Source organism: Rattus norvegicus, chromosome 5 (genome assembly GCF_021556685.1).
Source record: "Rattus norvegicus strain SHRSP/BbbUtx chromosome 5, alternate assembly SHRSP_T2T, whole genome shotgun sequence".
In the NCBI taxonomy this organism is placed as follows: Eukaryota; Metazoa; Chordata; class Mammalia; order Rodentia; family Muridae; genus Rattus; species Rattus norvegicus.
This window is the reverse complement of record NC_141538.1, coordinates 50,720,035-50,746,976: the sequence shown is the minus strand read 5'-3', so window position 1 is coordinate 50,746,976 and position 26,942 is coordinate 50,720,035. Positions and strand designations below refer to the sequence as shown.

The window sequence follows — 26,942 nt, the reverse complement described above, 5'->3', positions numbered from 1 at the left end:
ATCAAAAAATGACTCTAATACCTGTCTGCAGAAGAGAATACAGTTTGTCTCTCTAGGATTGACTTATTTCTGTTCTGTGTATTTTGCAGTTCCTAAAGCTTTCCTGTAAATTTTATTGTTGATACCTAATAGAAATCATCTCATTAACCATTTGTCAGTTGATGGACAGACAGAGCAATTCTATTCATAGCTGATATGAATAGTGCTCTTTGGGCATATGCCTAAAGATAGCATGCCTAGGTAGTGTGCTAGTTCTACATTTAGCTCTTAGGAGAAATCCATACTGAAGTCCAGAATGTACATCCCCACCACCAGTGTAAAAGAGATCCCCTTTCCCGGCATGCATAGATTTTAATAGAAACTTCATTTTATTAAAATATGCAAGCATAGGACAAATTGTGCTAACAAATTCCTCAGTACCAAATGAGACTTGAAAAGTTAAACTTGTTTATGAAATGTCAAGATTCACAAAGTCAATTCTGAACACCTATTTGTTTTTGCTATTTTGGATCCCTTCTTATGTGCCCTATGTGACCGATGAAGAAGCTATAAGTAATGGCATTGTAAAGGTGATAATAAGAGATATGCTGATTTAGTGTAGATCATGAGGCTGAAAAGGTCTACAGCTAGAATTTGAATTATGAAGTTTGGTTCTCTTAGACTGAATTTTCTATATTCTGCCCTAAGGTTGGTGTTTCATTTAGCTGTGGTGGTTTGAATATCCTTGGCCTAGGGAGTGGCACTGTTAGGAGGTGGGTCCTTGTTGGAGTAGGTGTGGCTTTGTTGGAGGAAGTGAATCACTGTTGGAGTTGGCTTTGAGAGAGTTTTCTCCTTTGAGGAAGCTAGTTTTCTCCTGTCTGCCTTCAAAACTAGAGGTAGAACTCTCAGTTCTTCTATTGCCATGCCTGTCTGGACATTGCCATGCTTCCTGCCATGATGATAATGGACTGTGTTGGGGTTGAAATCTCAGCCCACGTCTGGACAAAGCACAATAAACCAACATAGTTCCACATGGAAAGGTTTAATGAGAGAAGAAGAGTAGAAAAGGGGAGGAACAAAGGCTGGCCATGGAGGGAGGGGGTGAGGATGGGGAGAGAAGGGAAAAAGGGAAGAGGGCAAGAGAGCAGAGAAGAGAAGAGAAAAGAGCAAGAGAGAGAAAGAGGAAGAGGAGGGATCAAGTAACTTCTTTATAGTCAGGCATAACTGACTGTTGCCAGGAAACTGTAGGATAGAGCATACCTCGCTGTTGCCAGGTAGCTGTGGGGGTGGAGCTTAGACAGAATACCAACAGACTGAGCTTCAGAACCTGTAAGTCAACCCCAACTAAATGTGGTCCATTATAAGAGTTGCCTTGGTCATTGTGTCTCTTTACAGCACATAAACCCTGGAAGTTGTTACTAGGGACTTGGACATTGCTGTGATATATATTTGTTTAGAGCAAATGAGGATTTGGGGACCTTGGAAAGCAGTAGAATGATTTAAGTGGGGTTTATTGGCTCATCTTAGGAAGACTATGGAAGACTTTGATGCTGTGAGTGATTTGAACTGTCTAGCACTGGCCTAAGAGGTTTCAATGGAAATGATCTTTAGAATGTGGCCTAGAGACTGTTTTTGTGGTATTCTGGTGAAAACTGTGGCTGCCATTTCTCTTGTCTGAAGATTCTGAGGCTAAGGAAAAATATGAATATTAATTGCATTGACAAAGGAAGTCTCAAAAAAGTGCAGCAGAGACTGTTCTCTGATTTAGTCTCTTGAAGAACATTTTGATCAAATGTAGCAAGCTTCAAGAGGAAAAATACAAAATCCATGGTTCAGAAAATAAATGGACACAAGAAGTAGAATAGAGCTGAATCCTGTATTCAAGGATATTAAATGGAATTACGAGTGGTAACCTTGGGACAAGATTCTACCCAGCTAAAGTTATTATTGTATTTATGTTTGCAGTTGGAGAAGAAATAGTTATATCATGTTAGACATTACTATTGTTTTTATTTGGACTTTTATGCTGGGCTGAATTACAATCCAGAAATGGAGAGCACATTTGAGATCTGGATCCTGAGACTGGCAGACATAGGCTTTTGATATGCATCTTGAAGAATAGTGGGCATGAAAAGTATTGGCCCTGGCCTGGAGGTACACACCTTTAATCTTAGGAGACAAAGGCAAGGAGATCTGTGAGTTCCAGGCCATTCTGGGACAGAGCAAGCTCTAGATAAAGAAAAGTTTAAATCCAGGTTTGGTGGTACAAGTCTTTGATCTCAGCATTGAGGAGATCTCTGAGTTCAAGGTCAATCTACAAAGCAAGGACAGCTAAGCTTAGGCAGCTAAGACAGAAAGCTGGTGATAATTTAATAGGAAAAGAAGGCCATGATTCAGTTCTAGCAAGAAGAAGAAGAACTAGGCAGTTCCATGGCTCTATCTTTAGAGCCAAAAATAGTAAGGACTACTTAGACAATTGATGCTGGTTTCCTGGAGCGAAGAAGTGTTGATTAAGAAGAGACCAATATTCCTGAGGTCAAATCTTCCTGGACGTGTTTTCTTAGGGCACAAAGAAACTGTGTCCAGTGATAGGCAAGGTTGTACCTCATGGTTCAGCTGGACTTGGCAATGCTTAAGAATCACCCAGATGGTACTGGTTTTGAAGGCACGAAACAATCAATGAGGGCAGTTGAAGCTTGTCACCATGTGAGGCCAGGGAAGGCCACTGGTGAAGGTACAGCCTGAGTTGCAGTTGACAGCCTAGGACTGAAGGAATCATGTAAAGACATTGAGGCTTGTCACCATGAAGAGAACCTAAGAGAGGCTATTGGTGAAGCCTAGTTGCAGTGGAAGACTCCAGCATATTGGAGATGACAATGCTAGTGTGGTGTTATGACCACCTAGAAAAGAAGAAGGATGGAGTAGAGTTAATCAGGTCCTAGAGTGCTATAGAGAATAGAGCTGGAGAAGTGAGCCAAGCCCTTTGGAGGAGACCAGAATATCATGTATATATTCTAGACATTGGAAAAAGAAGCTGTGAAGTTGAAGTTGACTTGGAAACCCCTAGATGTTAAAGATACCATAGCCATAGAATACCTTCTGAGAAAAGGTATTCTGCTAACAGGAAGTAGAACAAAGCAAAGAGAATTGAGCTGCAGTTAACAAACCAGAAAGGAATTGGACATCAGACATTGAGACGCAGATTTTAGAGTTTGCCAGGGAGTTTTTGGTCTTGCATTAGTCTAGTATTTCCTCACCATGAATTTTAGAATGGCAATGTATATCCTGTGGTATTGGAGGTATTTGATGTTCTTCTTGTTTTTAAAGGAGATTACAGTTAAAAGATTGTATGGACTGCAGAAGAGATTTTGAAATTTGGACTTCTAACATTTTTGAGGGTGTTTTAGATTATGGGACTTTTAAAGATGGACTAAGTGTATTTTGCATTATGGTGTGGCTAGTTATGTCTCCCATATATTTAATTGTTTGAACAAGCCTATGGAGGTCAAGGAGTGGAATGTGGTGGTTTGAATATTCTTTACCTAGGCAGTGACATTATTACAAGGTATGGCCCTGTTTAAATAGGTGTGGCCTTATTGGAATAAGTATAGCTTTTTGGATGAGGTGTATCACTCTGTCTTATTAGGATGTTATGTTTTCCATTGCTGTGAAGAGATATCATGATCATGGCAGCTCTTATAAAGGAAAATATTTAATTGGAACTAGCCTATAGTTTCAGTGGTTTAGTCCATTATCATCATCATAGGACATGGTGACATGCAGGGATACATGGAACTGGAGAAGGAGCTGAGAGTTCCTTATCTTGATCTACAGGCAACAGAAAGGAAGTGTGTTTGTACTGGGCATACCTTGATCATATGAGAAACCTCAAAGCCTGCTCCCATAGTGACACATTTGTTTTTCAACGAGCCATACCTAATTCAATAAGGTTTCACCTCCTAATAGCTTCACTCCCTATGGTCAAGCATTCAAACACATGAGTCTACAGAGGTCATTCCTATGAAAAGCATCACAGTTATATACAAGTAGCAAGAAGCTTCAGAGATAGAAACAAACATCGAGTCAATACATTTAAACAGCTTTTAAAGTAATACTTTGATTAATTATTTTGAGTACTTTATACATTGTAATTTGAATATATTTACCAGCTCCTCTCCAAATCACCCTCCCATATTCTTATTACTTACCCAATTTTCTTTATTCCTTTTCCAATTGAGTCCAGAATGTGTTGGCCAACTGTTCTTGGGAGTGAGGCCTGCTTGGTATGTGGTTGATCCACCATCTTGGTTATTATTCTATTACTGTGTGGAGACACTATCTTCAAGTTATCTCTTTTGAAAGAAAGCTTTTAATTGGGTAATTCATTATAGTTTTAGAGGGTTTATCTGTGATCATAATAGTTGGAAGTAGACAGTCATGTAGTTTGAGCAGTAACTGAATATTAACTTCCTGATCCACAGGCAGGAAGAAAGATAGAATTAGAAATAGACATAGGTAAAGATAGAGAGAAATAAAGAGATAGAGATACCTGATGAACCATCTCCTTGCCTTCCCCATCCCCCCAGCATTTAATTTCAAATTGTATACTTTTGATTTGGAAATGCCTTTGTGTAGAGGTAGCAACTAAGCATCTTCTAAATGCAGTGAAGAAAGGTGTGCTAGCAGGTAAGGAGGAGCAGGAGCTTGAAGGCCAGTGTAGGAACACCACACTGATTTATCTGGAGTGACAGTGGTAGAATTGAGGTCAGAATCTTGTACCAGTGACTGAGATTGAACAGAGAGCCCAAAACCTGTCCTGTGCAGACTTCCAAGTGAATGCTTTTCTGTCTTTCCCTTTTGTCACAGATAAGGCCTGTTCTGTACCATTTATTTCTGTCAGTAGGTCAAGATTCTCATTGCCATGCTACCTTCCCTGGATTTGCCACATCTCCATTCCTTAATTCATCAATCCATTCTCCACGCTGCGGCTGGAATGGATCCCGCAACACTCAAATCTTCTTCTCTCGGGTTTTCTATTTGAAGTTCTTCAATTTCCCCTCTTTGCCTTCAGGATAAACTCGAACTCTCCAGCCTGATTGGCATACAATGTCTTTCATGTGCGGCAGCTACAGTAATCAACCTACAAGCTCCGATGTACAAAAATGTAACTTGCTTTATTTCAGTAAGTCAATTTGGTTTTTCCAATTTATGGAACTCAGTCTACATGACAGACAACTTAATTTTCTAGGTTTCTCTTTCTAGTTCATCTACATTTTTTCAATCCTCTCAGGTTTATATTCATGGGTTGTCTCTTGTGCATGTGTGCCTTTTCCCCCATATTCCTTAGAGAAGAGCAGCGGGTATGTTACAGTGGTTTGAATAAGAATGGTCCCCCTAGGCTCATAGATTTTAATGCTTAGTCACTGAGGATTGGCAGTATTTAAAGGGTTAGAAGGATTAGATGTGTCTTCCTTGGAGGAAGTATGTCATTGAAAGTGGGATTTGAGTTGTTTTTTTTTTAAATTAGATATATTTCTTTACTTACATTTCAAACATTATTCCCCTTCCCGGTTTCTCGTCCATAAGTCCCCATTCCCTCCTCTCCCCCTCCCCTATACGGGTATTACCCCATCCATCCCCCTTATTGCCTCACCCCCATATTTCCAATCTCTTCATCTGACTACAGTCCGGATGGAGTTCCCAGCTAGTGCTCTAGCATCTGTCTGCTTGCCACAAGGCTTCCTGTCACGATGATAATGGAACAAAACTCTGAAACTGTAAGCAAGCCTCAATCAAACAATTTCTCTTATAATAGTTGCATTGGTCATGGTGTCTCCTCACAGCAGTAGAACAGTAGTTAATGCACCATGTATCAGCTGTGATCAGAATGGCTTCCAGGCTAGCTTCCCCAGGCACTATCCACTCCCATCTTTGGTCTCTTCTATGATTAGCCAAACTTAATAGGAAAACATACATTTCATGGCCTGTTGCCAAGTGACTTTAGTTTGTCTGTGGTGACATTTAGATGGTGGTGTCAGATGACTTCCTTTCTCCTAACATCTTTATTGTACTTATTAGAAAAATTGATTCATCTGGAAAAGCAAAATGTTTTCAAGCTCTCCTTGGTCATCTTCCTAGAGCACTTAGCTTTTTTTTCTCACACTTTCCTATTTTACCTCCTCATTAAGCCCAGGCCAACATGTCCATGGATGAAGCAAAGCTTGAGAAATATGGATTCGAACCCTTATGCTCAGATTACACTGTACCTCAAATGATTTACTTTGTACCTCCACAAAGCTAAATTATATCCGAGTGGAACAGAGTAGGATATGGATCCTATGCCACCCTCCATTTTGAGATATATATATATATATATATATATATATATATATATATATATATATATATATATATATCTCCCTTCCAGCTTGGGCTGAAAAATTTTCTCCTCCTGATAAGCAGGTCATAAAAGAATTCTTTTATTTTGATGGCAGTTTTTCTCAATCACATTATTTTATAACCCAATCACCATTGTCTGGCATAGGCAACTTAGAGTTTGTTGTTTATTCTTCCGACTGAGTTTCCACCATTCTTGGGTGACCTGGTCTTCATGTTTTGTGTAGACAATGCTGCCCAGGCATGACTCAGAGGAGAAGTAGAGAGGAGCTGTGAATGAATGTTTTAAAATAATATTTTTATCACATCCATTTTCTTCCTCCTGTTTGTATGGATGTAATTCTATTACTCACCATGTCTCTCACTCAGGCATGCTCCATTGTCCACAGTACCTGACTAATATTAGCTAATATTCATATGGAATCCAGGCCGCTCTTTGACTGCTCACCTCTGTGTACCCTAAATTATTTCCACACAGTTGCATTTTACTCTCAACACACTAACAAACCCATCTTATAGTTTTACTAGACTAAATTCTTTGGTATTAGGAAATCTGACTTCTTATTTGTATGGTCAAATAATGGGAAAAACTAAAACCTAAACCCTTCAGGTTAATAAATTTCAAATAATATTGTTTATATACTCAGCAACAGAAAACTGAAAGTAACTAGAAGCAGGCTAGGGGTGTTAGGGGGATGACGAGTTTCTGGAGGAGGGGAGGGGAAACCAGGACATGGGATAACATTTGAAATGTAAATAAAAATGCAATTAAAAAAAGAAGAAATGTTTGGCATTTAAAAAATTCATTAGAATTGAGATACTTTTAATGAGTACAATGATCAGAATGTACCAATATGGAAATAATATGTTGATCTCTTCTATGTGTCAATGGAATGCAATACAAGAAATAAAAATATTTTTCTACCAATACAATAACTACTACTGCTGCTGCTGCTGCTGCTGCTGCTACTACTACTACTACTACTACTACTATTACTACTGCTGCTGCTGCTACTACTACTACTACTACTACTACTACTACTACTACTACTACTACTTCTACTGTACAAGCTGAATCCTGAAAATGTTGGCAAAGAGAATTTGTTAGCTGACATTTTTTCAAACAGATTGAATTTTTTAAAGGACACATAAAATTTGAGAATTTAAAGTGATATGAATGATTATCTATAAGAAAGTCTATATAGAGATATGTATCTGATTTGTACTCCCAATCTTATTATGGAAGAAACTATGTCTGTTGTTTCATAAATAAGGTTCACAGAAGAAGGAAGCTCCAAGAGTGAAAATATGGGGGTGAAGTTGGTAAATTATATTGAAGAAAATTAGAATTTTCCTTCTTGTAGATATTTTGAGTTAGTGAATTGAAAAGGATTCTATTTCTACCAACACATGGATTACAACACATGGCAGTGGGCACTCAACCTTCTATTAAAGAACACTGCACTAGTCTCGACAGGGAGGGCATTGCCAGGTCACTTCTAATTATTTTGGCTTGCCAATTTAATTTGTAGAGATCATACAAAGAAGGATAATTCTTCTTTTCAGTACTAGGTGTTGAACCAAGGGCCCCCTACATGCTAGGCAATTAACTTACCACTGAGCTAAATCCTGAACCCAGAGTCTGAGAATTTTTATTTAGAATTAGTACAATTTAGTAAATATGATATATGCATAATTTTTGGAGTTAGACATAACATGTTGTGTGAAATGGTCTGATCTATTTCAAATTAACAAAGTATTTTCACTCTCTTTTGCAAAGGTTTATTCACCCTGAAAACCGTGATTTGATACCTGTGCCTATTACTTTTCCTATTATTTTCCATAAATATACAAACATAATGCAGATGAATTACAAGACTATCAAATACATGAATAAGAAAATTGAGACACCCCTAACAACTGGAGAGGAGGCTGTCCCTAAATCTATTTCCTGCCTGTGGTTCTTGTTCCCTTAATTGGGCGGCCGAGTCTGGCCTCAGTGGAAGAAAATGCACATAACTCTGCAGGGACTTGACACAGCAAGGGTAGGGTGATACACAGGAGGAGCCTACCCCTTCTCAGAGAATGGTGGGCTGAGATTAGGATGCAAAGTGAATAAATTAATTAATCAAAATACTCAGATCCCCTAATACACTTTCATGGACATGTTTTATTTATAAAACCTTATGTTTCTCTAACTGTTACATTTAAGATTAGAGTTTTTAACTCATATAGGCATACATATTATTTTTACTTCCTTTGTCTTGCCTTTCCACCTTTAAGTTAAGTCGCTAGGTTTTGTATTTGTTGTTTTAGGTTTTCTTATTTTAAAATGTAGTGTGCACTATTTTACGAAACAGAAATTCTTACAAGTAATTTGTGGACTTTGAATGTGGAGTCTCCTCTACCGTCTCGTCTGTTTGAATACACGGCTCCAGATGTTGCTGCTGTCTGGGAAGGTTGTTGGACCTTTAGAAAATAAACGCTTGCTCGAGGATTTGAGTCACTGGGAGGAATCTTGGCATTTTCTGGAATGGCCCCACTTCCACTCCTCTCTCTTCTTCCTAAATACAAATGGTATCTGACCACCCACCTCTCTTCCTTCTGCTACATATTGCCTGCTGTGAGGCACTGTATCTCTTTTGACTGCACGCCAAAAACAAATCTTTGCTTCTTCAAGGCGCTTGTCAATATTTGTCACAGTAACTACAAAAGTAAATAATACATCAATTGAAAGTGATTTGGGCCACAGTTCCCTTCTAAACATTGATACTACTGTTTTCTACTCCCTTCCCCTTGGGTATTCTAAATCAAACACACACATCATAAGATTCAAAACGGCCCCCCAGAAATGAAAGAAAATCTGAGGTTTGTCTTTCTGTGTTGAATGACGCTCTTCACAATAGTCCCAAATAATATAAAATACTTTCAGGGGACTCTAACAGAGCAAGTGAAATATCTGTATGGCAAGAGCTTCAAGTTTCTGAAAAAAGAAATTGAAGAAGATCTCAGAAGTTGGAAATATCTCCCAGGCTTATGGCTTGGCAGGACTAATGTAGTAAAAATGGCCATCTTCCCATAAGCAATCTACAGATTCAATGCAATCACCATCAAAAATCTGAAGTCAGTTCTTCATAGAGTTAGAAAGAGTAATTTGCACATTCATTAGGAGAAAAAAACCGGGATAAGGAAAACTATCTTCAACAGTGAAACAAACCAACCAGCCACCAAACGAACAAAAATTTTTGTGGGAATCACCAACCCCTAACCTGAAGGTGTATTACAGAGCAATAGTAATAAAAAACCGTATGGTACTTGTATAGAGACAGTCAGGTATATCAATGTAATAGAATTTGAGACCCAGGAATGAACATACATATCTGTGGACACTTGATCTCTTATAAAGGAGCTAAATCCTTCAGTGGAAAAATGACAGCATTTTCAACCAAAGGTGTTGGTTCAACTGGAGGTCACCATGTAGAAGATTGCAAACTGATCCACTTTTATCTCATTGTTCAAAGATAAGGTCCAAGTGGATCTTGGATCTCCACATAAACCAGATACACTGAAACTAATAGAAGAAAAAGTGGGGAAGAGCCTCAAACACATAGGAACTGGAGAAAATTCCTGAACAGAACATCAGTAGCTTATGCTCTAAGATCACAAATTGGCATATGGAGCCTCATAACATTACAAAGCTTCTGCAAGGCAAAGGACACTGTCAATAGGACAAAACTGCAACCAACAGATTGGGAAAGATCTTTACCAACTTTCCATCTGATAGAGGGCTAATATCTAAATGTATACAAAGAACTCAAGAAGTTAAACTCCAGAGAATAAAATACCCTTTTAAAAATGTACTACAAAATTAAACAAAGAATTCTCAACTGAGGAACATTGAATGGCCAAGAAGGACCTAAAGAAATGTTCAACATCTTTAGTCATCCGGGAAATGCAAATCAAAACAACTCCAAGATTCTACCTCACACTAGTCAGAACGGCTAAGGTCAAAAAACTCAGGTGACAGCAGATGCTGATGAGAATGTGGACAAAGAGGAACACTCCTCCATAGTTGGTGAGATTGCAAGCTGCTATAACCACTCTGGAAATCCGTCTGGTGTTTCCTCATAAAATTGGACAGAGTACTTCCTGAGGACCTAGCTATACCACTCCTGGGCTTATACCCAAAAGATGCTCCAACATACAACAAAGGCATATGTTCCACTATGTTCATAGCAGCTTAATTTATAATAACTAGAAGCTGGAACAAATCCAGTTGCCCTTCAACAGAGGAATGGATATAAAAATTGTGGTACATCTTCACAATGAAGTACTATTCAGCTATTAAAAACAATGACTTCATGAAATTCTTAGGCAAATGAATTGAACTTGAAAATATTATCCAGAGTATGGTAACCCAACCACAAAAGAACACACATGGTATGCTCTCACTGATAAGCAGATATTAGCCCAAAGGTTCAGAATACCCAAGACACAATCCACAAACCACATGAAGCTCAAGAAGAAGGAAGACCAAAATGTGGATGCTTCTGACCTTCTTAGAAGGGGGAACAAAAATACAGGAGAAAATATGGAGACAAAGTATGGAGCAGAGGCTGAGAGGCCATCCAGAGATTGCTGCTCCACATGGGGATGCATCCCATGTACAGCCACAAAACCAGACAATATCGCAGATAACAAGCAGTTTATGCTAACATGGGCCTGATATAGCTGTCTGCTGAGAGCCTTCTGCCGAGCATGAAAAATACTGAGGCAGATGCTTGCAGCCAACCATTGAACTGTGAACAGGGTCCCCAATGAAGGAGTTGGAGAAATGACTGACTGAAGTAGCTGAAGTGGTTTGCAAACCCATAAGAAGAATACAATATAAATCATCCAGAGCTCCCAGGTACAAAACCACCATCCCCAGAGAACATAGGAATGGACCTATGGTTCCACCCATATATGTAGCAGAGGATAGCCTTGTCAGGCATCAATGGGAGTAGAGGCTCTTGGTCCTCTCAAGGCTTGATGTCCAAGTGTAGGAGAATGTCAGGGTGGTGAAGTGGGAGGGAAAAGGTGTGAGGGCAAGGTAGCACCCTCATAGAAGCAGGGATAGCAGGTTTCTGGAAGGGAAACCAGATAATGGGATAACATTTACAATGTAAATAAAAATTCAATTAAAAAAGTCTTGGAAAGATAAGGAATTCAAGTCCCATACCTAAACATAGCAATATACAGCAAACTAGTCGCCAGCATCAAACTAAATAGAAACTTGAAGCAATCCCTCTAAAATCTGGAACTAGCCAAGGCTGAACACTCTCTCCCTACCTATTCAATATAGTACTCAAAATCCTAGCCAGAGCAATTAGACAACCAAAGGAGGTCAATGGGATACAAATTGGGAAAGAAGTCAAAATATCACTATTTGCAGATGATATGAGAGTATACTTAAATGATCCCAAAAATCCCACCAGAGAAGTCCTACAGCTGATAAACCACTTCAGCAAAGTGGCTGGATATAAAATTAACTCAAACAAATCAGTAGCCTTCCTCTATTCAAAATATAAACAGGCTGAGAAAGAAATTAGGGGAAAGACACCCTTCACAATAGTCACAAATAATTTAAAATACCTTGGTTTGACTCTAACCAAGCAAGTGAAAGATCTACATGAAAGGCTTCAAGTCTCTGAAGAAAGAAATCAAAGAAGATTTCAAAAGATGGAAAGATCTCCTATGGTCATGAATTGGCAGGATTAATATAGTAAAAATGGCCATTTTACCAAAAACGATCTACAGATTCAATACAATCCTCCTCGAAATTCCAACCCAAATCTTCATAGAGTTAAACAGAACAATTTGCAAATTTATTTAAAAGAACTAAATGAACTTCTTGAGCAATCACCCTCCCTGACCTCAAGATGTATTTCAGAGCTATAGTGATAAAATCTGCATGGTATTAGTACAGAGACAAGCAGGTAGATCATTGGAATAGACTTCAAGCCCCAGAAATGAACCCACACACCTACGATTACTTCATCTTTGACAAAGGAACTAAAACTATATAGTGGAAAAAACACAGCATTTTTAACAAATTGTGCTGTTTCAACTGGTGGTCAGCATTTACAAGAATGCAAATTGAACCCTTCTTTTCTCCTTAAGGAGATAGGATAGGGAGTCTCTGGAGGGGAAACTGGGAAAGGAGATAACATTTGAAATGTAAATAAACAAAATATCCAATTAAACAAAAAGACTGCATGTGCTTACTCAGAGTTGGATATTATTGATATCTCACCTCAGGGCTCATGAATCTTAGTGCAAGAGGGACCATAAAGATTGCAAGATCCAGAAGTAATGAATAACTTTAAGGAAACAGCATTTTCAGATATAGCAAAATATAGTAACATTTGTACTCTTAGTGATTATGAATGTATATACAAGACATGTATAAGTTCCAATAAGGTTAAATTCTGCCATAGAGGGAAGAAGGGTGGAAATGTAATTCTACCATTATCCATGGAGCTATTAGTTTTTTAAAGCTGTTGGGTGAGGAAGCAGTTATTTTAATGATGTGACCCTTGGTAGGCTGACCGCACACCAATTAAGTCCAAGGACTAGCTGGGCAGAAGAAAGCAAACTCAACGAGGAAAGAAAAAACGAAGCCATTTCAAAATTTGGTGGGAAATGTGAGGAAGTTGTATGGTGAGTAGTTGTCAGGTTAAGTTCAAAATACTTTTATAACATCCTCAAATAATTAAAACCACTTGAAATCATCTGGACTATAATTTAATACAGATTAAAAATTAAAATACTCTGGATGGTCATCCAGAGACTGCCCTACCTGGGGATCCACCCCATATGCAGCTACCAAACCCAGTCCCTATTTCTGATGCCAAGGCATTCTTGCTGACAGGAGCCTGATATGGATATCTCCTGAGAGACTATACAGATAAGGATGCTTGCAGCCAACCATCGGATTGAGCACGAGACCTCAATGGAGGAGTTAGGGGATGGACTGAAGGAGCTAAAGGGGTTTGCAACCCCATAGGAAGAACAACAAGATTAACCAACCAGACCCTCCCCCAGAGGTCAGGGACTAAACCACCAACCAAAGAGTACACACAGAGCAACCCATGGCTCCAGCTGCATATGTAGCAGAGGATGGACTTATCTGGCATCAATGGGAGGGAAGGCCCTTGGTCCTATAAAGGCTTGATGCCCCAGAAGAGAGGAATGCTAGGACGGTGCGATGGGAGTAGTCGAGTGGCTGGGGGAGCACTCTATCAGAAGGAGGGGGTATAGGGTGTGGAATATGGCATTTTCAGAGGGGAAATCGGGAAGGGGGGTAACATTTGAAGTGTAAATAAATAAAATAATCAATATAAATTAAAAAATTATAATACTCAAAGAAAGAAAATGTGATGCCTGCAAATTTGATAGCTCCTTTCCCTTCCATAGCTTTATGTAGACTAGATGTGGTTGGACTTTTAAATGCTCATATGCTGCATTTATTCATACCTTACCAGTTGGTGGTTGAAGAGGGAGTAAATGAATTGATGAATGATCATATTCTACTCTGTAAAGCATGATTGTGCATATTTCTCTGCATATCATATAGGTATGTGCATGTGTATACATACGCACATGCAGAATGCTTTTTACTAATTGTTATCTAAATTTTGCATTATTTTAACTAAAATTAGATATTTTTATCATCTTTTGAGAGATACAAGAATAAAGCCTTAGCAGTTTATGTTTTGTTTCCCCAGTTCCACTTCTAAATAGTTCTATAGCTATATAAATTAATTGGGGTATAAAATTACATAACTATCCCTTCTGTTCTTGCCAGTTTGGGGTCCTCCTTTCATATGCTGTGTTTAGATCCAGCTTTGAAGTTTTCTGTTATTTTTTTTCTTGCATGGAACTACTTTGAATGTGTCCCTTTGCCTTTTAGTTCTGATTAAGCAAGAATCTATTGTTTTGCAATTGTTTCTTCTTCTTCTTCTTCTCCTTCTCATTTCTTCCTTCTATTCTCTCTAATTTTTCTTGGTTATAACAACATTTAAGAAGCTTCTGTTCCTTTTCAAAAAAAACATTTGATCATAAGGGAATTGGAATGTTACATTTCAAAGAACAGAACACCTCATCCTGAGGAATGAAAGGCTTTGAAATAGAGGTATTCAGTGTCCTTGTATTTAGACCAGAGCTCTAAGTCTGGGCTGACTTAAAAGCAGAGACATCAAAAGTATACAGTTTAGCTGAATTTTCTCAAACTAATCTTCAAGACACCTAAAATGCAAGCTTTTCTTGTCTGTCCCTTTTTAGTTTCAAGACCTTGTTCAATTTTGGAAACCTAAGCACAAAGGTTGTATGGAAAGTTGTTAGTTAATCAAACTATCTATTGCACAAATATGAAAACATACAAAAAATAATACTCGGACAATTTTACACATTTTCAACTCAGCCATCATTTATTAAATAAATAATCTATATTCAATAGACATGATATTTTAAAATTGTTCCATAAGTGATACTATTGAATTTTTTATTGAACCTTTCCTCATGATTACAAATAATAGTTCTTATGTAACAATTTTCCTGCCTAATGTTTTTATTATTTTAATTGACTATAAAATATTTATAAAGGTTTTAAAATTTTTATTTTCCTCTCATATATGACATCACAAGCACAATTTCACTTTCCTCAATTTCTCCCAACCCCTTTGAACCCCTCCCTTTCCTGACCACAGCAAAAAAAATCCTTTTCTGTTTCCCTTCAAAACGAAAAAGGAGAAAAGAAATACATACAGATAGACAGGGAGAGAGAGAGAGAGAGAGAGAGAGAGAGAGAGAGAGAGAGAGAGATCTCATAGGATAGCCACTGAAAATGGCCTAAAATGCTTCAGTAATACAATAAGATAAAACTGGACACAATCCTCATATCACAGCTTGAAGTGGCAACCCAGTAGGAGGAAAATTGTCCTAAGTGCAGGCAACAGTCAGAATCTCTTACTCCACTTACCTTGGTGGACATTCCACAAGGAGAGCAAACTCAAGATCCTAAGGTATAAACAGAAGACCTAGCTCGGACCAATATAGAGTCTGTGTTTATTACTTCAGTTCCTGTTAGCCTCATGAGCCCTGTTTAGTTGATTCTATGGGCAATGTTCTTATGGGATCCTTGATGCCTCTGGATTTACAATCACCTTTTCCTCTGCTTCTGTTGGATTCCACTGTCTCTGCTTGTGTTTGGCTATGGGTCTCTGTATCTGCTCCCATCTCTTGCTGGATGACACAATTCTGATGATAATTAGACTAGACACCAATCTGTGAATATAACAGAATAGCATTAGGAATCATTTCATGTGTTTTTTTACAGTAATATTTGGCTCTATCCTGGGTCTCATAGCTGTCCTGTCTCTGGTTCCTGATCATTCAGGAAGTGTCAGCCCTAGGCTTTCTCTAATGTTGTAGACCCAAAGTTAGACCAGTGATGGGTTGTCCTCTCTCCCAAGCTCTGTTCCAATTATCATAGCATGTCCAGATAGAAGACAGATTGTAAGTCAAAGGTTTCGTGGCTGGGTTGATGTCCCAGTCTTATTGCTAGGAACATTTCCTGGTTATAGAAAATCACAATTCACTCTTTGTACCCCTATTACTAGGAGATTTGCTAGAATCGCTCCTGGGGAATCTAGAGGTTGCTACTATGCTAGGTTTTTAAATGTCCCCCAAATGTCTCCCAATCCCATTAATTTCTTCCATTACTCTCCCCCTTGTTCTCTCCTACACCTACATGATCCCTCCCATTCCCATCCCCACCCGCTAAGTCAACCCACAAAATCTATCTGATTTTCTCTGATTAGATGTCTCCATGTGTCCCCCTGAGTCTTCCATGTTACTTGGCCTTTCTAGATCTATAAATTATAGCATGACTGTCACTTGCTTAACAGCTAACATCCACTTGTAAGTGAGTATATAACATGTTTGTCTTTCTGGTCTGGGATACCTCATTCAAGGTGATTTTTTTTCTAGTTTCATTCATTTTCTGCCAATTTCATGATGTCATTATTTTAAAGAGCTTAGTAATAGTCTGTTGCATAGATGAACAGCTTTTTCTTTATCATTCTTTAGCTGAGGGAGATCTAGATTTTTTCTAGTTTCTAGTTATAATGAATAAAGTTGTAGTAAAACATGGCTAAACAATTGTCCTTGTGGTAGAATGGAGCATCTTTGTCCTTTGTATATATTCCCTGGAGTGGTACAGTTAGGCTGAGGTAGCCTGATTCCCAGCATTTTTAGAAACTACCATATTGATTTCCATAGTGACTGTTTGAGTTTGTACTCACACAAGTAGTGGAGGAATGTTCTCCTTGCTCCACATCCTTGCTATCTTGATATGCCACTTGTATTTTTGATTTCAGTCATTCTGAGAGGAGTAAAGTTAAATCCCAAAATAGTTTTGATTTGCGTTTCCCTGATGGCCAAGGATGTCAAATATTTATTTTAGGTTTTCTCAGCCATTTGAAATACCTCTACTGAGAATTTTGTTTATCACTCTACTCTGTTTTTAATTTTGTAATTTGGTTTGTTGATATGTAGTTTCTTTAATTCTTTATATATTTTGGGTATTAGCCCTGTTGGATGTGGACATAGTGAAAATATTTTTTTCAATTCTGTAGACTGCCATTTTGTCCATTGATGCTGTCTTTTCCCTACATAAACTTCTCAGCTTCCTAAGATTCTATTTATTGATTATTGTTTCTAATGCCTGTGCTATTGGTATTCCATTCAGGAAGTTTTCTTCTGTGCCAATAAGTTCACAGCTATTTCCTATTTTCTCTTCTACTAAGTTCAGTGTATATAGTTTCTGTTAAGATTTTTGATCCACTATAAATGTAACTTTTATTTGCTAGATGTAATTGCTATCTTGGAGGCTTACTGTTGAGTAAGCTTATTTTTCCAGTTCTTTCTGAACTCTGGATGACTGATTCAACTCAGCTATTCTGGCTCAAACACCTCTCTAAGCTAACTGACTCAAACTGACTTCTTCAGGCTTCTCACTGAATTGTTCTGCTTGACCTCCAGCTAATTGTGGCAAGATGTTGTAATCTACTGGCTCCTTTTTATTCTCTGGCTTTAACTACCTCTGCTGACCTGTACTGCATGAACTGCACAAAAAGAACTTACTAATGAACTCAACTGTATTGTATGAATTGTACAGATTTAACATTGTCTGAACTCAACTGAACTGCACTCACCAAACTTCTCTCCACTTTTGACTCACTCTGAACTGGTCATAAGTAGTGTCTCTTTTGTGTCTGTTCTAAAGAGAGTTAAGAGTATCCTATCTCTGACTCATTCTGTCAAATCTTTCTCTGATTTTTCACTTTGTTTGTTCTTCAATTAGACATCACTTTCAAACTTGGCTGCTTTTTCTACGAACTAACTTTGCCTTCCTTGTTGGCATCAAAGGTGTGTACTAAGGGTTTTAATGTATTCCAGCCAGAGAGATTAAAGATATGTCACTCCAGCCAGATTACGTAGACCTAGAAGGTCTTTGGATGGGATCCCTTGCCAGAGCAGCCATGTTGCTGGATTAACATTTTTCTACAATCCCCTTAGACTTGATTTTTATGCAGGGTAATAAACATGTATCCATGATTCTACATCCTGATATCCAGTTAGACCAGCACCATTTGTTTGAGATGCTTTCTTTTTCCCACTGAGTATTTGTGCATTACTTAACAAAAGTCAGGTTTCCATCGGTATGTGGATTTATATATATGGATTTTTCACTCAAGTCCATTGATCTACCTGTTTTCATAACAATACCATGTGTTTTATCATTATAGCTTTGTAGTACAGCTTGAAATCATATTGGCAACAGTCTGCATGTTCTTTAATTGTCCAGGATTGTTTTAGCTATCCTAAGTTTTCTGTTTTTGCATATAAAGTTGAGTATTGTACTTTCCAGCTTTATAAAGAATTTTGTTTGAGTGTTGATGGGGATGGTGTTGAAGTTCTAGATTGCTTTTGGTAGAATGCCTATTACCACATTAATCCTGTCAATCCACGGTCATGGGATATCTTTCCATTTTTTGATATATTCTTCAGTTTTTGGCCAGTGGGGGGTGGTCAGAAGGTAGATGGAGAAATTACATAAGCTGAGGGGTGTAGGGCGATATGGAAACAAAGTCCAGTCCACATCAGTACTCTATTGTTCTGTACCCCATTCTGACCACATTATTGGAGAGAACATGCTCAGCACTTTCCCTGCAGTCCTCAGAGAGGATTTCCCAAAATTAAAGGCTCTTTCATCAAGTTATCTTAGTGTGGACACTATTGCTCTGCTCCACAAAAGCTCATTTACCCCAAGCTGCTCCGCCAACTGTTTGGGTCTAAGTTTGCTTCAGGTCCACACAGACTTCACTACAAAAGCCTCCCAGGGTCTCTGTTCATGCTGTTAGTCAGAAGTCAAGCAACTGAAATGTTGCATTATCTTTTATTAGAAATTGAGCCTAAAGTCCTTGCTCATTGAAGCATAAAACCTATTCTATATAGGTAATTTTACTAAAAGATTGGGTCTGTTTGGACATTTGAAAGTTTCATTTGTACATTATGAATTATCCCAAATAAATATTGTGCTGTTTAGAGTAGATGCATGTAGATAATATTAAAAAAAAGGAACCATGTGGATTTTTTAAATAAAACATTTTGGTTGTAAGTCCATTTGCCACCTTGTCTACTTTTGTTCCCCTTATACAAGAGCAAGATGTGGGCACAGCAAGGAAGAGGAAATCAAAACAGAGCAGGTAGTCTGTGAGGCATAAGCAGCCGTTCCAGATAAACTCAGGGAAATCCTCCTTTTGTCTTTGATGATGGCGTGGATCCCATTTGTGTGGAACACTAGAGTGCATTTAGATTAAGTGTTCTCTTCAGCTTGGTTCATAAGCTCTTGAAGATCCTGAGAGCAGGGAACTGAATGATGCCAGGCAGCTTATCCTGAGCTTTGGAGAGATTATCCCCCAAGTTCGCTGGCAGGCCTGCAGAAGGTGACCTGCCTGTTATCTCAGAACGCTCCACACTGGGGAGATCATCAGCACCATTATGGCCCTTGCGCCTGTAAATGCCTTTAAGCAGCTTTAGATTCAAGATATACAGCATGGGCCTTGAGCAGGAAATTGCATCCGCATGGTTTCTTGGCTAGGCCTTGTTTAGAAACATTGCTCACATCTTTGAGTTTGACAGGGAAATAGCAGCTGTTTTGGGATCATTGGGCCATCTGTTCTTTATTGCTTATATTATTGACATTTACCAGGGCTAATTGGTATTTTGAAGTATCTAAGATAATTGATCAAGAAATATCCAACTATGTTTATCATGATGCTTGTTTTTAAAATGCCAGAGACAGCACTAGTTAGTTAGTGTTTTCTCAACACTAACCCCGAGTCCACCTGCCCAAAGTCTCACTGCTAGAAGAAGAGAAAACAGAGAATAGATGCTTTGTTTCTTCAAATTTCAGGATGAATTCAATTTAACCAAATTCCTCCACAGTCCCAGGCAATGAGAATCTCCATCACTCAAAAGATATTTCTGAGTCCTCCTAAAGTTGTCAAACTATTATTTATTTCATGATTTTATGCTTACCGTTATATTATTTTGGTAGTTTGGAGGTTTCTGAGAGGCTAAAATTATATTTAATAATTTTCAATGTGGTGAATATTCATTGTCTATAGATGAATAAAGATATTTACGGATTTCAGAAAGATATTTTGTACAAGTATATCATGCATTTTGACTATATATACCCCACACTCTCTTTTGTCCTTGTCTTTCCTCCTTCTATTATAATTCATTTCACTAGACAGTCCCTTCCATATATATGTATGTGTGTGTGTGACACACACACACACACACACACACACACACACACACATACATAAAATCTAGAATCCACAATTGGTAGAATCATGACATTTGTCTTTCTCATTCTAAATTAGTATAATATGATTTCCAGCTGCATCTATTTTCCTGCAAATGAGATAGAATGGTACTGGGAACGTGGTAGATGTATTTAATGGAGTTTGACTTAGCCGTAAAAGGAGCAGAATTGTGTGGTAGTTTATAATTTTTCCCACTCACATCATCTGTAAAATGATGAATAATGGCTGAAGCTCAATAAATGCACCCTGAGTTGTGGATACACAACTATGTTATGGACCAATTTGAAGTAATAAAATAATGACAGAGCTTCTCCCTTGGACTTGAGTGGTGAAAATTGTAAGAATTGCTGGCTCATACAACTAACATTTATTGAAAGCTTCCTAAATATGGCCATTTTACTTGAATTGCTGTAATATCTCTCATCCTTTTCTGTGTATGTAGTCATTCTAACATTTTCATTCTGCACACTATTATAGTCCTATCATCTATACATATATCATCGTTCCATAATGTAAATTCCTTTGTGTTATACTCCTTCAAACATTTTACTAATTTTCTGTACATCTCTGAAGTGTAGATATAGGGGCAAAGGTTCATTATATTTGTGTGTGTCTGTATGTTATAATCAAAGTTTCTTATGCCTCATGCTTCTGCAGGGATTCTTGCTATGTTTAGAATTGAGTTGCCCTTTCTTTATCTGAAAATAATCCTATGTGGCTATAAAAAGTTGGCAAAAGGTTTTACTCCAATCTCCTATCTTTGCCTGGTTTGTTCTAATCATCCTGTGTTCTCAGTGTATTAGTTCCCTCTCTTGGGGCTGTGATACTTGATCCTGGATGTCAAAATTCCATCTTCTCTTTTCTTCTGGAGTATTCACTGGTTCAGACATTTAGTGGCTTTCCAATAAAATTTTGATAAATAGATGTATCTGCATCATTGTTAATTGATAATCCTTTTAAGCTATTATAAGGCCAAAGTGCTCATAAACTGCACTCCATCATTCAGCTCTTGCACTAACACTTGTATGCATTCACTTCCTTTCTTATGGTATATCTTACCTAATGCTTGGGAAAAAAACCCTTCGATCTGAGTTACAGCTCAGTGGTGAGGCACAAACATGGTACTACACACCCAGAAAATGCACTGAAATTGTGAATGAATCTATACAGATCCCTAAGATGTAGGTGCTCCGGACATGTTCATTTCACTAGGAGTACATCAAAAGTATAAAGAAATGATGTACTTCTTCAATGTTTGACTCCACTGAATAGTAGTAGATTCATGATTTAAACCCATTTTATCTGATTTTCTAGCCAATATTCAGCTTGTCTTAATGCACCTCACACACAGTAATCTATCTGGACATAGGAGTAGACTTATATTAAGACAAAGTAAACATGATTCACAGTGTCTTAGTCTACATGGTAAGAGGTGATACCGTTGATACTCAGGTTAATATTATGTAAGTAAATAGGCAGAGAATTCAGTACAAATCTTTTCTCGGAGACATCAGAGATATAACATAGGAAAGGGCTTTGAAGAGGATTGACATAATTTTAACTAATGGGATCATATAAAAATGCCTTAGATCCACAGATTTTATGGCAGGATCATGACAAGAAAAATGTGACTAAAATAGACATGATGAGAGATTTCAAAGGGCTGTGAAAATGATCAAATTCTATACAAAAATTTAGACTCCATTTTACAAATTTTTATTAAGATACTTTGAAAAATAGTAAAATATATTTAACCTGTTAGTTATATTCAGGCCATTTCAGAGCACAAAGAGATTAGGACCACAGAGTCCACTAAGAGACAGTTTTAACATACAAGGACAAAACAAACAATGAGATAAATAACCATGTGGATAAATATCTAGGCGTCGCTGTAAGGGGAATATTGGTTTTCATCATCACAGTGTATGGTGCCTAGGGTATTGTAGAAACAGAGGAAGGAGCATCCTGTGAAGAGTTACACAGCTCTTGGGGTCAGAGAGCCTTTAGCTACTTTATTAGGACTGATTGAAGACATTTCCTGTCATCAGAGAGACTTATTGTAACCATAGTAACCCCATTATTTTTACTGAAATGTATTTATATTGATGCTGATTCCAAAGGTTTTGTGACAATCCACAGTAACAATGATAGGTTTTCTGTTTTTAAAAAGTGTTATTTTCTTGTCAGAAATGGTAGGCTCAAATTATTTATCATTTTCTTCTTATGGAAATTTCACTTTTTTTTTTTTTGCAATTTCTTTATCACACTGGTGGCCTGTAAATTAAACCTAGCATTTATCAATCTGGAAACCACAAAAATTCATTGGATTGAACTACAGAATTGAAGAAGCTACAAAAAAAGACTAAAGTACGGTGTTTAAAATAATAAGAAAACAGAATCAATTAAGACCTAAGTTCATCATCATGATTATAAAACTCTGGATTATAAAGACTATAAATTTAGTTTATTCATATGACCTCTCTTGTTAGCTCACAAATACATGAGGACTCAGTAAAAAGTAACCCTTTCATGAAGTATAATGTGACTCTAAATTCCTTTATTTAGATGTCTTAATTATAATTTAAATGTATATGGAACAGTTGATAATTATTAAATCATATGAGTAAAGACTGATAGAATAGAAAAGAAAAGATTTTAAGATAATTTTTCTGATTCCAATATACTGCATAAAAACATAATATATATACATATTTGCATTATAATTGTGATTTTATTATTGCCTTATATGATTTACTATTTATTTCACATACTTATATGTGCATACATAGAGGTAATATGTCTCTGCTCTCATTGCACACACATGTTGAAATATTTAAAATATTATTTAAATATTGAAACAAATTGGGACTATTATATATAAACCCTGTATTTAAAACCATTTCTACCTTCTCCCTTTATCATTTCTATCCCTCTCAAATTCATGATCTTTTCTTTAATACCTATAGTTATCAATCATTGTCACATGCATGCATATATATTAATGCAATCCTCTTACATTTAGTATTGTTTATATTTATTTTTGACAAGAGCTTAGATTTTTTTAACAAACAGATAGGCTTGTCTTAGAAAAACAAAACAAGGGCTGGAGAGATGGCTCAGCAGTTAAGAGCACTGGCTGCTCTTCCAGAGGACCTGAGTTCAATTTTCAGCAACCACATGGTAGCTCACAACCATCTATAATGGGATCTGAGGCCCTCTTCTGGTATCGGAAGAAAGCAACAGAATACTCACATACATAAAATAAATAAAATCTTTTTAAAAATACAAAAACAAAAACAAAACCAAAAACAAACAAGAACACTAGTCTCCCTTTCAGCAACTATTAGTTGCTTGTAGCTTTTTATCTATGGGTAGGGTTTTGTGAGATTTTTTTCCATTTATGTTGACATGTCAATGTATGCTGTCATTATTTAAGTCTTGTTTAATCAATTATATTTCTGAGATTTGCAGGTACAGCTCTGATTTCATATATAAAAGACACAGTCTTATAGCAGACATCCTGATTTTTGGCTACAAAAATCATTTAGATCTTCTGTTGACATTTGTGAACCTTAGAAATGGAAGATGTATGTACATTAGGATTGAGTATTCCAGCCAGTTGTTTTCTACATTTTGATCAGTTGTAGATTTTTGCAATGGACTCTATTGTGTAAGAAGATTTTTAGATTAGTGGGTCAGAACTACAATATTCTTTGGGAGAAGAACAAGTATTTAGAATGCCTTCAGAATGTGTACTGGTTTCTTTGTCAAAGATCAAGTTTACATAGGTGTGTGGGGTCATTTCTGGGTCATAGATTCTATTTCATCGATCAACCACTCTGTATCTGTACCAATACCATACAGTTTTTATCTCTATTATTCTGAAATACAGCCTGAGATCAGGGATGATGATTACCCCAGAAATTCTTTTGTTGATGAGAATTGTTTTTGCTATCCTGTGATTTTGTTTTCCCATATGAAGTTGAGAACCTATTTTTCCATGTCTGTGAAGAATTGAGTTGGAATTCTGATGGGGATTGCATTGAATCTGTAGGTTGCTTTTGGCAAGATGGCCATTTTTATGATATTAATCCTACCAATCTATGAGCATGGGAGATCTTCCCATCAATTTCTTGATCTTCATTGTCATATAGATCTTTCACTTGCCTAGTTAGATTTACTCCAAGATATTTTTTACTATTTGTGGCTATTGTGAAGGGTGTGGTTTCCTTAATTTCTTTCTCTGCTTGCTTGTTATTTCTATAAAGGAAGGCTCCTAATTTTGCTTGAATTAAGTTTGTATTCCATCCCTTTGCTGACATTTTTCAGCTGTAGAAGTTCTTCCATAAAATTTTTGAAGTTGCTCATATATACTATTATATCATCTGCATATAAAGAAAGCTTGACTTCTTCCTTTCCAATGTGTATCCTACTGATCAACTTTTATTGTCTAATTGCCCTAGCTAGAATTTCATATAATGGAATAAAGAAAGCATTTTTAACAAATGGTGCTTTTCCAAAGGCAGTCTGCCTATAGAAGAATGCAAATTGATCCATATTTGTCACCTTGTACAAAGTTCAAGTCCAAGTAAATAAAATCAGATAACCTGAATCTAATAGAAAAGGAATTGGGCAATAGCCTTGAACACATTGACACAGGGGACAATATTCTGAATAGAACACCAATGGCTCAGACTCTAAGATCAACAATGGACAAATGGGACTTCATGAAACTGAAAAGCTTCTGTAAGGCAAAGGACACTGTCAGTAGTAGAAAACATCAAACTATAGATTGAGAAAAAATCTTCATTAACCCTTCATCCAATGGAAGGATAATATTCAAAATATATAAAGAAATCCAGACTCTAAAAAACCAAATAGCCTAATCAGAAAATGGGGCACAGAGCTAAACAGAGATTTCTCAATAGAGGAATATTTAATGACTGAGAAGCACTTAAAGAAATGTTCAAAATCCTCAGCCATCAGGTAAATGAAAATCAAAATGATCCTGAAATTCCACCTTATAGCAACAAGAGGGCTAAGATCAAAACCGCAAGTGGTCATAGATATTGACAGGGATGTGGAGAAAGAGGAACACTCCTCTATTGCTGGTGGGGTTGCAAGCTGGTTGACTCTGGAAACCAGTCTGGTAGTCCCTCAGCAAATTGGAAAGAGTTCTATCTAAAGAGCCAGGAATACCACTCCTGGGCATACATCCGAAAAATCTTCTACCATACCACTAGGACACATGCTCCACTATGGTCATTACAGCTTTCTGTGTAACAGTCAGAAGTGGAAACAACCCAGTTGCCCCTCAACTGAAGAATGCGTACAGAAAATGTAGTTCATTTACACAATGGAACACTCTGGAGCTATTAAAAATGAGGACTTCATGATTTTGCAGGCAAACGGATGGAACTAGAAAATATCATTCTGACCAGGCATATGTGCATGCATGGTTTGTACTCACTGATGAGTGGATATTAGTCTGAAGTACAGACTACTCATGATACAGTTCACAGACCGTATAGAGCTTAACAAGAAGAAAGGTCCAAGGGAGGATGCTTCAATCTTACTTAGAAGAGGGAACAAAATAATCACTAGAGGCAGAGGGACAAAATGACCTGGGTGAGAGAGAAGAGGGAGAGGGAAAAGAGGGGGTAGGATAAGGTTTGGGTACTGACAGGAGAGAGAGTCAGGAGAATGAATGGAAATATAGAGTTGCAGTGGGGAGGGAACCTCTAGAAAGTCCCAGAGACCTGCAATGTGAGAAGCTCCTTGGACTCAATGGGGATGATCTTAGCCAAGATGCTCAGTAGTAGGAAATGGAACCTGAAGAGACATCTCCAATAGATAGACAGGGCTCCCAGTCGGAGGAATGGGGCTACCCACCTACTTTCAACATTTGATTCAGAATTGTTCCTGTCTAAAGCAAATGCAGGAACAAAAATATAGGAGAGACTGAAGGAAAGGGCATCCAGTGACTGGCCCAACTTGGGATCCATCTCATACTCAAGCACCAAACCCTGACACTATTATTGATGCTATGTTGTGCTTGCAGACAGCAGCCTAGCATGGCTGCCCTCTGAGAGGCTCTGATAGCAGCCGAGTGAGACAGATGCATATTTACTGCCAACCATTGAACTGAGGTCAGGGACCCCCTGTGGAAGAGTTAGGAGAAGGAGCTGAAGAAGATGACAACCCCATAGGAAGAAAAACAGTTTTAACTAACCTGGTACCCCCAAGCTCCTGTTGACTAAGACACCAACCAAAAAGCATACATAGGGTGGCCTCTGGCCCCTGACACATATGTAGCAGTGGACTGTCGCATCTGGCCTCTGTGGAAGAAGACACACCTAACCTGTGGAGACTTGATGCCCCAGTGATGGGGGATACTTGGGTGGTAAGGTCAGGTAGACAAGGAGAGAGCACCCTCTCAGAGGCAAAGAGTAGGGGACCCTGTGAGAAGGGGTACTGGAATGGGGGACAATATTTGGAACGTAAATAAATAAAAGAATTTTAAAAATAAAAAATAAAAGCAACACCATTAACAACAAAAAGAGTTATGACAACTTCAAAAAATAAAAAAGTGTATTGGTTTAGGAAAATTGCAGGAGTCACTTC

The 26,942-nt window shown here is 37.7% G+C and overlaps 1 long non-coding RNA gene across 1 annotated transcript in view; it reads left to right on the top strand.

Annotated features, from left to right (window-relative positions):
* The first annotated feature begins 1,274 nt into the window (after positions 1-1,274).
* Positions 1,275-26,942, top strand: part of LOC134478954 (uncharacterized) — a 74,731-nt gene continuing 49,063 nt past the window's right edge. Inside the window, exon 1 of the long non-coding RNA XR_015621411.1 lies at positions 1,275-1,308. This is a non-coding gene — a long non-coding RNA (uncharacterized LOC134478954). The remainder of the gene's footprint in view (positions 1,309-26,942) is intronic.